Source organism: Bufo gargarizans, chromosome 2 (assembly GCF_014858855.1).
Source record: "Bufo gargarizans isolate SCDJY-AF-19 chromosome 2, ASM1485885v1, whole genome shotgun sequence".
NCBI lineage: Eukaryota > Metazoa > Chordata > Amphibia > Anura > Bufonidae > Bufo > Bufo gargarizans.
The window spans coordinates 27,796,369-27,810,146 of NC_058081.1; the positions used below are offsets into that span (position 1 = coordinate 27,796,369).

At 42.3% G+C, this 13,778-nt stretch overlaps 1 protein-coding gene across 2 annotated transcripts in view; it reads right to left on the minus strand.

Annotated features, from left to right (window-relative positions):
• LOC122929259 (chromaffin granule amine transporter-like) overlaps positions 1–13,778 on the minus strand; it is a 325,489-nt gene that overhangs the window by 45,160 nt on the left and 266,551 nt on the right. The window lies entirely within an intron of this gene.

Genomic DNA, 13,778 nt, shown 5'->3' on the forward strand with positions numbered 1-13,778 from the left:
CCCATCGCCATCCAGGTAGGTTAGGGTCAGTGAGGGAGAGGCACCGTTAGGCAGGGAAAGAAGGGAAAATTTAGTTAGGGAAGAAAAAACAAAAAAACTTTTATCTAAAATTTTCTTTGATCCATCTTTCAGACCCCAGACGCCCCCCTGCCACTTTACCCCCCCCCCCCCCCACCAGCCCCCCACCACCACCTGAGATTCCGGATTTTACTGGCAATCCTGGAATCCAGATTTCCACAGTGGGGTTTACTGAAATTGACTATTTTAGCTTTTTTTTCAGTAACCTACTGGTGAATCTGATGGTGGAGCAGACGAATCTGTACGCCCAACAGGCATTTTTGGCTAGACCCGGTGGCTGGACGCCGGACAGTGCAGCCGAGATTAGGACATTTTGGGGCCTCGTGCTGCATATGGGTCTAGTCCAAAAACCCATTGTCAGGCAATACTGGAATGGGGACGTCCTATACCAGACCCCACTGTACAGTATGGCCATGCCACGTCCCCGGTTTGAAGCCATCCGGAAATGTCTGCATTATTCCGATAATGCAGCATGTACCCCCCGAGGTGATCCTGCCTATGACCGTCTGTATAAGATACGGCCGGTCATCGATCACTTTGGGGACAAATTCATGGAGGCCTACGTACCTGGAAGGGAGGTCGCGGTTGATGAGTCTCTCGTTGCGTTCAAGGGGAAACTCAGTTTCTGACAATATATTCCCACAAAGCGGGCGAGGTATGGCGTGAAGCTATACAAAATTTGTCAGAGTACCTCAGGGTACACTTACAAATTTCGTGTGTACGAGGGGCGAGATTCCCATATTCAACCCCCAGAATGTCCCCCCACTCTGGGTGTTAGCGGGAAACTCGTGTGGGACCTTATGTACCCACTGCTGGATAACGGTTACCACTTGTACGTGGATAACTTTTATACCAGCATTCCCTTGTTCAGGTCCCTTGCCGCCAGATCCACGTTTGCTTGTGGGACCGTGCAGAAAAATCAACGCGGCCTCCCTGCCCACCCCCTCCAGGTACCTATCCCCAGGGGTGAGACCTGTGCACTTACCAGTGGAAACCTGTTGCTGGTCAGGTATAAGGACAAGAGGGATGTCCTTATGCTGTCCACAATCCACGGTAACAGCACCATCCCTGTCTCTGTGCGAGGTACCGCGGCAACGGTCCTCAAGCCCGATTGTATCGTCGACTACAATCGGTATATGGGAGGAGTTGATCTCTCTGATCAAGTCCTCAAGCCATATAATGCCATGCGCAAGACCCGGGCATGGTACAAAAAAGTTGCGGTCTACTTTGTACAGGTTGCCATGTACAACTCTTTTGTACTATCCCGAAGCGCTGGCAGCACAGGGACATTCCTCCAATTCTATGAGGCAGTCCTCAAGGACCTGATCTTTTTGGACCGGGAAAGAGCAGGCCGGGCCTCTGCGCTATCGATTGCTTCAGGGAGCATCACACTTCCATGGAGTACAAAATTTTTATAATCCCCAACAGTCCACTAGAGAACATAAAAAAGTATGGCTCTCAGACTTTGGAGACACGGAAACAATTTTTTTCCACAAAAAAATATTAGTTTTATAGCAGGCATCCTCAAACTAAGGCCCTCCAGATGTTGTAAAACTATAACTCCCAGCATGCCCAGACAACCTACAGCCATCAGCAGGGCATGGTGGGAATTGTAGTTTTACAACATCTGGAGGGCCGCAGTTTTTAGGATGCCTGCTTAGTGTCTCCAAAGTCGGGCATCATCGCGTGCGTAAAAGTCATTGCTATAAAAATAACAATTGACCAAACCCCTCGGATGAACAGCGTTAAAAATATTAAATAAATACGGTGCCAAAACACTGGGCAAAATTTCCATTTGAATCTTTTTTTTCGGTAATAAAGCAAGGGTTAACAGCCAAGCAAAACTAAATATTTATTGCCCCGATTCTGTAGTTTGCAGAAACACCCCATATGTGGTCGTAAATGGCTATATAGCCGCACGGCAGGGCATAGAACGAAGGGAACTCCATATGGTTTCTGGAAGGCAGATTTTGATGTACTGTTTTTTTTTTTTTACACCATGTCCCATTAGAAGCCCCCACTGATGTAGCCTAGACTAGAAACTCCAAAAAAGTGACCCCATCTAAGAAACTACACCCCTCAAGGTATTCAAAAGTTACTTTACAAACTATGTTAACCCTTTAGGTGTTCCACAAAACTAAATTGTGAATGTAGAAACAATTTTAGAATTTAAATTTTTTGTTACCTTGCCTCAAAAAAGTGTAATATAGAGCAACCAAAAATCATATTTACCCCTAAAATAGTCCCAAAACAACAACCACCTTATCCCGTAGTTTCCTAGATGGGGTCACTTTTATGGAGTTTCTACTCTAGGGGTGCATCAGGGGGCTTGAAAGGGTACATGGTGTAAATAAACCAGTCCAGCAAAATCTGCCTTCCAAAAACCATATGGCGTTCCCCTTCTTCTATGTCCTGCCGTTTAGCCAAATAGTAGTTTACGACCACATATGGGGTGTTTCTGCAAACTACAGAATCAGAGCAACCCATTTTGAGTTTTGTTTGGCTGTTAACCCATTATTTCCAGTAATAAAGTAAGGGTTAAAATGGAAAATTTTCCAAAAATTAGAAATTTCAAAATTGTTTCTCCATCTGCCATTAACTCTTGTGGAACACCTAAAGGGTTAACAAAGTTTGTAAACCCAGTTTTGAATACCTTGAGGGGTGTACTTTCTGAGATGCAGTCACTTTTTTGAAATTTCTATTCTAGGGGTGCAACAGGGGGCTTCAAATGGGACATGGTATAAACAAAACCAGTCCTGCAAAATCTGCCTTCCAAAACCCATATGGCGTTCCCCTCCTTCTATGTGCTCCCGTTTTGCCAAACAGTAGTTTACGACCACATATGGGGTGTTTTTGCAAACTACAGAATCAGGGCAACCCATATTGAGTTTTGTTTGGCAGTTAACCCTTGTTTTACTCCTGGAAAAATTTATTATATTGGAAAATGTTCCAAAAAATAGAAATTTTGAAATTGTTTCTCCATCTGCCATTAACTCTTGTGGAACACCTAAAGGGTTAACAAAGTTTGTAAACCCAGTTTTGAATACCTTGAGGGGTGTACTTTCTTAGATGGAGTCACTTTTTTGAAATTTCTATTCTAGGGGTGCAACAGGGGGCTTCAAATGGGACATGGTATAAACAAAACCAGTCCTGCAAAATCTGCCTTCCAAAACCCATATGGTGTTCCCCTCCTTCTATGTGCTCCCATTCGGCCAAACAGTAGTTTGCGACCACATATGGGGTGTTTCTGCAAACGACAGAATCAGGGCAACTCATATTGAGTTTTGTTTGGCAGTTAACCCTTGTTTTACTCCTGGAAAAAATTGATTATATTGGAAAATTGTCAAAAAAATTGAAATTTTTAAATTGTTTCTCCATCTGCCATTAACTCTTGTGGAACACTTAAAGGGTTAAAAAGTTTGTAAACCCAGTTTTGAATACCTTGAGGGGTGTACTTTCTTAGATGGAGTCACTTTTTTGAAATTTCTATTCTAGGGGTGCAACAGGGGGCTTCAAATGGGACATGGTATAAACAAAACCAGTCCTGCAAAATCTGCCTTCCAAAACCCATATGGTGTTCCCCTCCTTTTATGTCCTCCCGTTCGGCCAAACAGTAGTTTACGACCACATATGAGGTGTTTCTACAAACTACATAATCAGGGCAACCCATTTTTAGTTTTGTTTGGCAGTTAACCCTTGTTTTATTGCTGAACAAATTTATTATATTGGCAAAAAAAATTCAAAATAGAAATTTCAAAATTGTTTCTCAATCTGCCATTAACTCTTGTGGAAGACCTAAAGGGTTAATAAAGTTTGAAAAAACAGTTTTGAATACCTTTAGGGGTGTAGTTTCTAGAATGGGGTCATTTATGGGAGGTTTCTATTATCTAAGCCTCACAATATGACTTCAAACCTGAACTGGTCCATAACATTTTCAGATTTCTGAAAAATTTCTAAATTTGCGTCTAAACTTCTAAGCCTTGTAACAGCCCCAAAAAATAAAATATCATTACCAAAATGCTACAAACATGTACAATATGTGACGAAAAAACTATCTCACAACGGCCTGGGTAAGTCAAAGCGTTTTAAAGTTATGAGCATTTAAAGTGACACTGATCAGATTTAGGTGAAATAGGGCTGAGTCCTTAAGGGGTTAATATACCATAAATACAGTATTTCTGTTGTTAATGGCCCTTTAAATGTTATTTTTAAGCCCTGGATTTTGGTTCAGTCTGACAATGCGGCCCCCACCCAGAAAATGTTGTGCACCCCTGCTCTAGAGAGATGTACCACTCTGAATCCCTCCATCCACCTTGTTACCGACTGCTTTGGATGGGGATCCACATGACTGTCTCTCAGTAATAGCTGAACAAGTGCTACCAAGAGCAGATTTCAGAGATACACCATATCCGGACAGTGACCTCACTCTGTTCGTAGATGGTTCATGCAAGAAAAATGCTGATGGAATGAATGCAGTAGGTTATGCTAAAAGGTACTTGTAGATAAACCGAAATACGTCTTTTAGCACAAGCGGCTGAATTAAAAGCTTTAACAGAGGCATGTAGACTGGCACAAGAGAAAATAGTGACTATATACACAGATAGCCAGTATGCCTTTTCTACGGTTCCTGTGTTTGCCCAACAGTGGAAAAATAGGGGAATGGTCACTTCCTCTGGAAAAACCATAACTTATAAAGACTTGATTTTACAACTATTAGATACTGTGAAAATCAGGGGTTTGAGCAGCTCTCACCTGCCGAGGATTCCATTGATATACCGCGGACCGGCTCCTTCACCCGAAGTAGGAGAGATATAAATATGAAGAAAAAAAGGGATTGGTTGGTCCAGCTTGTATTCGTAGTAATCCAAAGGCTTTATTCAATATTCAATAAAATCCAGGTACAAGAATGCAGGTCTACATGTTTCGGGCACAATACAATCCTAGCCCTTACTCAAGTAAGGGCTAGGATTGTATTGTGCCCGAAACATGTAGACCTGCATTCTTGTACCTGGATTTTATTGAATATTGAATAAAGCCTTTGGATTACTACGAATACAAGCTGGACTAACTATTAGATACTGTACAATTACCAAGTAAGGTTGCTATCTGTAAATGTGCTGCACATACTAGGAAGCATGATCCCATTTCTATAGGAAACGATAAAGCTGATGCGGCAGCCAAACAAGTAGCTCTAACACAGGTCTTGACATTACAACCTGAGCCTAAGCTCATAGATCTACAAATACTAAAAGATATGCGGCAGTCCTCACCCAAAAGTGAACAACAAAAATGGGTAAATAAGGGTGCAATAAAAAAGATGACGTATACAGGTCCTTCTAAAAAAATTAGCATATTGTGATAAAGTTCATTATTTTCTGTAATGTACTGATAAACATTAGACTTTCATATATTTTAGATTCATTACACACAACTGAAGTAGTTCAAGCCTTTTATTGTTTTAATATTGATGATTTTGGCATACAGCTCATGAAAACCCAAAATTCCTATCTAAAAACATTAGCATATTATGAAAAGGTTCTCTAAACGAGCTATTAACCTAATCATCTGAATCAACTAATTAACTCTAAACACCTGCAAAAGATTCCTGAGGCTTTTAAAAACTCCCAGCCTGGTTCATTACTCAAAACCGCAATCATGGGTAAGACTGCCGACCTGACTTCTGTCCAGAAGGCGATCATTGACACCCTCAAGCAAGAGGGTAAGACACAGAAAGAAATTTCTGAACGAATAGGCTGTTCCCAGAGTGCTGTATCAAGGCACCTCAGTGGGAAGTCTGTGGGAAGGAAAAAGTGCGGCAGAAAACGCTGCACAACGAGAAGAGGTGACCGGACCCTGAGGAAGATTGAGGAGAAGGACCGATTCCAGACCTTGGGGGACCTGCGGAAGCAGTGGACTGAGTCTGGAGTAGAAACATCCAGAGCCACCGTGTACAGGCGTGTGCAGGAAATGGGCTCCAGGTGTCGCATTCCCAAGGTCAAGCCACTTTTGAACTAGAAACAGCGGCAGAAGCGCCTGACCTGGGCTACAGAGAAGCAGCACTGGACTGTTGCTCAGTGGTCCAAAGTACTTTTTTCGGATGAAAGCAAATTTTGCATGTCATTCGGAAATCAAGGTGCCAGAGTCTGGAGGAAGACTGGGGCGAGGGAAATGCCAAAATGCCTGAAGTCCAGTGTCAAGTACCCACAGTCAGTGATGGTCTGGGGTGCCATGTCAGCTGCTGGTGTTGGTCTACTGTGTTTTATCAAGGGCAGGGTCAATGCAGCTAGCTATCAGGGATTTTGGAGCACTTCATGCTTCCATCTGCTGAAAAGCTTTATGGAGATGAAGATTTCATTTTTCAGCACGACCTGGCACCTGCTCACAGTGCCAAAACCACTGGTAAATGGTTTACTGACCATGGTATTACTGTGCTCAATTGGCCTGCCAACTCTCCTGACCTGAACCCCATAGAGAATCTGTGGGATATTGGGAAGAGAAATTTGAGAGACGCAAGACCCAACACTCTGGATGAGCTTAAGGCCGCTATCGAAGCATCCTGGGCCTCCATAACACCTCAGCAGTGCCACAGGCTGATTGCCCCCATGCCACTCCGCATTGAAGCAGTCATTTCTGCAAAAGGATTCCCGACCAAGTATTGAGTGCATAACTGAACATAATTATTTGAAGGTTGACTTTTTTTTTATTAAAAACACTTTTCTTTTATTGGTCGGATGAAATATGCAGATTTTTTTAGATGGGAATTTGGGGTTTTTATGAGCTGTATGCCAAAATCATCAATATTTAAACAATAAAAGGCTTGAACTACTTCAGTTGTGTGTAATGAATCTAAAATATAAGAAAGTCTAATGTTTATCAGTACATTACAGAAAATAATGAACTTTATCACAATATGCTAATTTTTGAGAAGGACCTGTATGTATGTCACCAAGGGAAATACATACTTTCCAGCAATCTTTCCAGGTATGCAGCTATATTGAGCCATGGAACAAGTCATGTCTCAACAGGAGGGATGGTAGAGATAATATCAAGAGTCTTCACACCCTCTGGTTTTAATAATTATTCAAAAAATGTTTGTCTCTCATGTTAAATTTGTTCCAAACACAATTCCAACAGTAATCTCAGAACCAAACGCCAACCGCAATACCCATTCCAACTCACTTGTATGGACTTCATTGAACTAAACAGGTGTGAAGGGAAGAAGTCTGGTGATTATTGATGCCTAAGTCCATAGAGGTATTCTCCATGGCTAACTCAGATGCAATCTCTGTAGCCAAGTCATTGGTAAAAGAAATAATACCTAGATTTGGGATACCTGAAAGAATATGTCACATTTTGTAAATAATGTTGTATCCCTAGTGGCACAAAATCTGAAAATAGAACTCAAAAATCACACACAGTCTGTATTACAGTTGCCTCAGGCTGGCTGAGGGTTGGACCGCTTAGATGTCCTTGTCCCCGAATTCTAGAGAGCGCTGTTAGGTTCCTTTAGCAGTCATCCATGCTCCTGTAAGTGTAGATGAAATCCAGAGAGCTCTTACAAGGGCTAGTGATTAGTGATGCTCTACAAAACGAGTCAAAGCACAATTTGAGGGTAAGAAGCAGAATCTCTCTTTACTGAGGGCTACCTGCACGTATTTATGCAGGTCCCCATCTGGTGGACACTCCCCTAGGGACACAGGACAGATAAACAACAATTCAGGACACACAGACACAATACATCCCCACAATGCATCCTGGTTTCCTCCTATCTGCCCCGGAGACAACCGAGGAGTAATTCATTTATCTCTCAGGACAAAGGGAGATCACCACTATACACGTGGGGACAACAGGACAGAAATCTTACTTCAAACATATAATGTCACAACCATTACAGTAAACATAAACATGTAACACATCCCAAGATAGCTCCGGTCTGAGTGCATATTATTAGGTAAATGGCACTCAGACTACACAAATACAGTAGAATCGCCATGGAGCCAAAGTCTTTATTTTCACATTGTCTTTTGTTATCCGAATAGGCTCCATGGCATAGCAATCTGGGGTATCACTGTTCAAATTGGGCAAGTACCAAATGACCCGGCTTTCATGTCTTAAATAACCAAAATACATTGTTGCAACAAAGTATCAGCCAGAGTGTAACCGTAACAGTCTGCAGGCCTGGGAGAAAGACACAATGGGATACTTAAAAATAAGCTGAAGAAAACTATAGAAGAAACAGGGGAAAAACTGGATATACTGCTTACCATTAGTAGTCTTAAATATGCATGCAACACCTACAGCCTCAGGGCTGACAACCTTTGAAATGTGTCATTCCTCAACTAAAAGTATTCACTTCAGATAAAGAAGCAGATTTAACCCTTGCTGAAAACATGGTAAAAATGCTAATTAACAAATACGTTTCTGTTCCTAATCTCATTCCAGGTGATCCTGTAGACGAACCTGTGTCAGTAAGACCTGGTGACTGTGTCCTGGCTAAGGTCATTAAAAAAAACCTCTGGCATCAACCCCGCTGGGAAGGCCCATACCGAGTCGTGCTAACAACCCCTACCGCTTTCAAAATTGCAGAACGTACCTCTTGGATCCACTGTTCCCACTGTAAACTGGTTAGGAAGAGAACAGAAAAAGACCTGATTCAATTGTCAAAAGTCCAGCTCCAAAAGGAGGTCTTCCATTAGGGAAGGCTTTTCTCAAACCTGGTGAAGACTCCCTACCCCTATCCTGTACAAAAGGATCAGATCTAGGATGCCTGCATTAGGGACAGTACTGGTTGGATAGGTTTTAATAGCATTCTTTAGAGCAGTGTTTTCCAACCAGTGTGCCTCCAGCTGTTGCAAAACTACAACTCCCAGCATGCCCGCACAGCCAAAGGCAACAGCTGGAGGCACACTGGTTGAGAAACACTGCTTTAGAGGAACTGCAATTAGGACAGGTGAACTAAGAATGGGCTACCTTGCAGAACCCACAGATTGGTATAACACTGGCCTTGACTATAACCCGATGAATATAACTTTCTATGTAGGAGAAACATCCACGGTAGAGATAGACTTCTGTTTTTTAATGCAAGATGTGTCAGAATAGGGACCAAGCAGCTAGATTAACATGGTCTGATAAATATATATGTTTTATACCTACTAATATCCCAGACAATCATAAATGTTCTACCTGGGATTTAGCAATTTGGAACACTGGAGAGGATTTTGGGTATATATTACGCCAAACACAAGACCAAACTAATTTACAAGAGAAGTTGAAAGTGATAAAGAAAGCTAGCTCGGAGTGAACTGAATGAATAAATTGTAGTAAACTGCTGAACTTTGAAGAACCCTTGAAAGAGTGACCAGCGATTGTTTGCCATTGGTGCTTATGTATCTGGCGCTGACTCCATAGGACATTTCTTTGTTGAGATTAAAGAGACAGAGGTAAGTAAGATCAAGGGAACCAATAAGGTAGAAATGCCAGGAAGGGCCATTATAGAACATATAGGGCGAATGGTTTGATTCACTAATCTCACCTATGAAGATTGACTAGCTTTAGAAACAGGGTACGAAGAAAGGAATGAGTGGCTGGAATGGCTCAAGTATACAGCTAGGAGTCTGAATAAACATAATTGTGTAGGATGTGCTACAGCCAGGCCCCAGCTAGGCACTGCACCTTTTACCTTAAGTCTAAAGATAGTTAAGGACTACAATGCATAATTAGGTTATAAAACAGAACTTACAGGCCTGCAGCCGAGGAGAGAAGGTGCAAAACGTTATCTCTGTTATTTCCTGCCATCAAGAAACCAGACATCCCACCCCAGGTAATCGCCTACCCAGGTAACTATAATTGATTTGAGTTCCCAGGAACGGGTCATAACTATGGAGTGCTCCCAAATAATTACTGAATAGTGAAAATGTGAATGTCAAGTAATAGTAACTATACGGCCATCTGGACTGACCAGACTACCCTGAGGGCTGACATTTGGTGGTTATGTGATGACGGGAAAATAAGAGCCCAGTTGATCCACAATTCCAGAGGAGAGTGTGCCTTGATTCAGCTGATGATGCCTCTCCACTTACTTTCGACAGGGAAATGGCTAGAGAAGACTATTAAAAACAATAGGGGGAAGAGAGAAGCCCCCTAGGGAGCCTTTGACCCTAACATCTATATAGATGAGATAGGAGTACCTCGTGGAGCAAGAAATCAGATCACAGCAGGGTGGGAGTCTATCAAATGGTGGGTAACAATTAACAAGAATGTAGATTGGATTAATTGCATCTATTACAATCAGCAGATTGTTAATTACACCAGAGAAGCAATAAAAGGAATAGCGGAACAGCTAGGCCCCACCTCCCTTATCGCATGGCAAAACAGATTGGCCCTTGATATGTTATTGGCTTAGAAGGGAGGGGTCTGCAAAATGGTAGGAGGATACTGTTGTACCTTTATCCCAAATTAGACATCCCAAGAATTGGCCTGAGAACTCAGGATATGATGATCCCTTCTCCTTGTGGCTTGAAGGATGGTTCGGGAGATGGTCCAGATTGGTGATATCAGCATAACTGTCTGTTGCCATTGTCGCCAGCGTACTCACGGTCTGTGGAATTTGTTGCATACCATACAAAAGAGGAGTTATCCAGAGACTTATAGATACGTCCGTCTCTCATATCATGTATCAAGAAGTGAAATAAGATGAGTATGGTGATGATGTCTCCTCTGTGTGATGAGTTTTTGTGAAAAAACTTAAAGAGGAATGCAAGGACTCTGATGTTTTGAGGAGAATGTTAAACAAATTTAAACAGAAGGGAAATGTCAGAAATAGTACAACTTTGGGTAAAATTGTGTTATAAGGGGTTACATTTTTTTTCTAGAACCTTTTTCTTTGTGTAAGACCTTGGTTAGCAAATAAAGGAAGTCTCCCCTCCAGATGCTAATCAGTGGCCATGATCAGATTGACTTCCTTAAGCTTGACCGCAAGATATCTCATGTGATCTCTTAACTGATGCTTTAGCAATGTGGCAATAACTGTCACTGCTGGCTAGAAGGTATAAGAAGTATGCATTCTGTCCATATGTCAGACACCACTAGGATGACACCGTTGTCAGTGCTGTCTCTTTGTTAGCTAACAAATAATTTTCTTTCCTTTTAATTCAGATGACTCAGAGGATCTGAGTCATCTGAATTAAAAGGAAAGAAAATTATTATAATAGAAGAAAAATTTCCATAACACGGGGAATGTCTGTAGTTACTAAAACAGACATGTTACTAAGACAGACATGTCACTGATGGCGCCCTGGCTGTTACGACCAGTTTGGTGAGCTCAGATTTTTTTTGGGGGCAACTGGTTTATCACACCAGTTGCAATTAGTTGTTCCAATGGCGCTTGTCCCTCTGTAAAGCTACAGTATCGCAGCAGAACCGCACAACTGCTGCACAATACAAATTCACTATAATATTCTTTCTATGTTAGAAAGTATATTATAAGTATATTACACCCCTCAGTATGTCACGCCTATCGATAGCACACCTATACCAGTCCTTAGCTGGCTTTTGGTGTCTCTATACTCTCTAACAGCCTGTCCCTGCTCCACACAGCAACCTCTCCCTACACTGGCAAAAAACAGAATGTAAAATGGCAGCCAGATCTGATTTATTAGGGTAGGGTAGGGGGTGTGTACATTTATCTCATTTGGCTGTCCTGCCCCACCTGATGGATGTGTCATGGGTCAAAGTTCTACACAATGCAAAGAATATGAAACCAGCGGACATTGCCATATGTTCGCCGAACAGCGAACGAGCAAAGTTCGCCGCGAAACGACCACCGGTCGAACAGCAAGGCCATGTCTAGTAACAGCTCCTCTTTAAATACATTTTTTTTAATTAACGATTTGGAGATGCACTGACACGGACTTCAGACTGGTATTTCAGGTGGTTTCACTGAGTTTTTAAATTCTACATTGATAGTAGAACACCTGTTACACAATTTTTCACTTATCCCCCCCCCCTCCCATTTTTTTTATTTCTGTTAAAGTGGGGGAAAAATGAAATGATGTCCTTGCAGGTACAGTAGCTGCTTTTGAGGTTCTGCAACAGCTGCAGTTGTGCTAGGAGGCACTCCCAGCCTCAGCACCTTACTTCTCACTCCCTGGCTGACAGCTTCTCTACTTGTCCCTATTTTACACACACATTTCTTCTTCTTTGTATTTCTAGCCTTTCCCTTCACTCTCCCTGGCAGTAGAATACAAACTTGATTGATTTCTGACTATCCATGATTCTTTTTTCACACCCATCCACCCTCAATCACAGCCGAACACAGAATGGTGTTCTACTAGGGCACCTCCCTGCCTGCTACAGCAGTGATTGGCTCACAAGCTGACAGCCTGAATGAGCCAATCAGGACAAGCCCTCCCCCCCCCCCCCCACTTCCTCTCAGGGTCATGTGAGCACCCCTTTTCCGCTAACGTACAGTAAAATGGCACCGTTTTACTAGATTCATCCGAAACAAACCTAAAAAGTGTTGGGTACATCTGCCAGCCCAAAAAATTCTTAGTTATCAGTCTGAACTATATATAGTATATACACTTTTCACTTCACCTGCACATTACTAATTGCACACGTGGTTAGAGAGGCACATATATGCAGCTTGTAATAGGCAATATTAAGCCAGTGGCTCCAATATCTGATGATTTAATATGGCTAATTCATTTTTACTAGTCGGTTTTGTTACCTGGTTGCTGGTGCTGTGGTCCTAAAAGCCCACTGAAGGACAATCATGTGACCAGTCCTATGCATGAGTGGCTTTCATTCACTTACACAGTTGCTGCCCATCCACTGGTTCCCCTGTCCGTCCTCAGTTTATGTGAATGGAGGCCACTGATGGTTTGGACCGGTCACATGGTCATCTCTCAGCATCCATGTTGCAGCTTTTGCAAGCAGGTAACAGAATCTGCTAATGAACGTGAATTAGACATATGAAACCATCAGACATTTTTGCCAATGGCTTAAAAAAACTTCTATTACTAGTTGCATGTACAGTTAGGTCCATAAATATTTGGACAGTGAGACAATCGCCATGATTTGGGCTCTGAATGCCACTACATTGGATTTGAAATGAAACAACTGAGATGCAATTAATGTGTAGACTTTCAGGCTTAAAAATATCCTGTGAAATGTTTAGGAATTGCAACGATTTTTCTACAAAGCCTCCTCATTTCAGAGGCTCAAAAGTAATTGTACAAATGAACATTACCAGAAATAAAATGTTAATTTTAATACTTTGTAGAGAATTCTTAGCACGCAATCACTGCCTGAATTCTGGAACCCATGGACATCCCCAAAGATTGGGTCTTCTCCTTTGTGATGTTTCGCTAGGCCTTTACTGCAGCTGCCTTCAGTTGTTGCTTGTTTATGTGTCTTTCTGCCTTAAGCAAGTGAAATACATGCTCGTTTGGGTTGAAATCTGGTGGTTGATTCGGCCATTGCAGAATATTCCACTGCTTTGCCTTAAAAAACTCCTGACTCATGGGTCTACTGCCACCCTCACTCCCTGATGATGATGCACCCTCTTCACCGGGCTCCCACATCGGCTACATTATCTTCTGCTACTGTCTGCTCATCACTTATGTCACCCTCACCAGTCTCATGGCCACGTCCCTGACTGCTCGCAACATGTGCACCAACCCAACTGTCATCATCGCTAG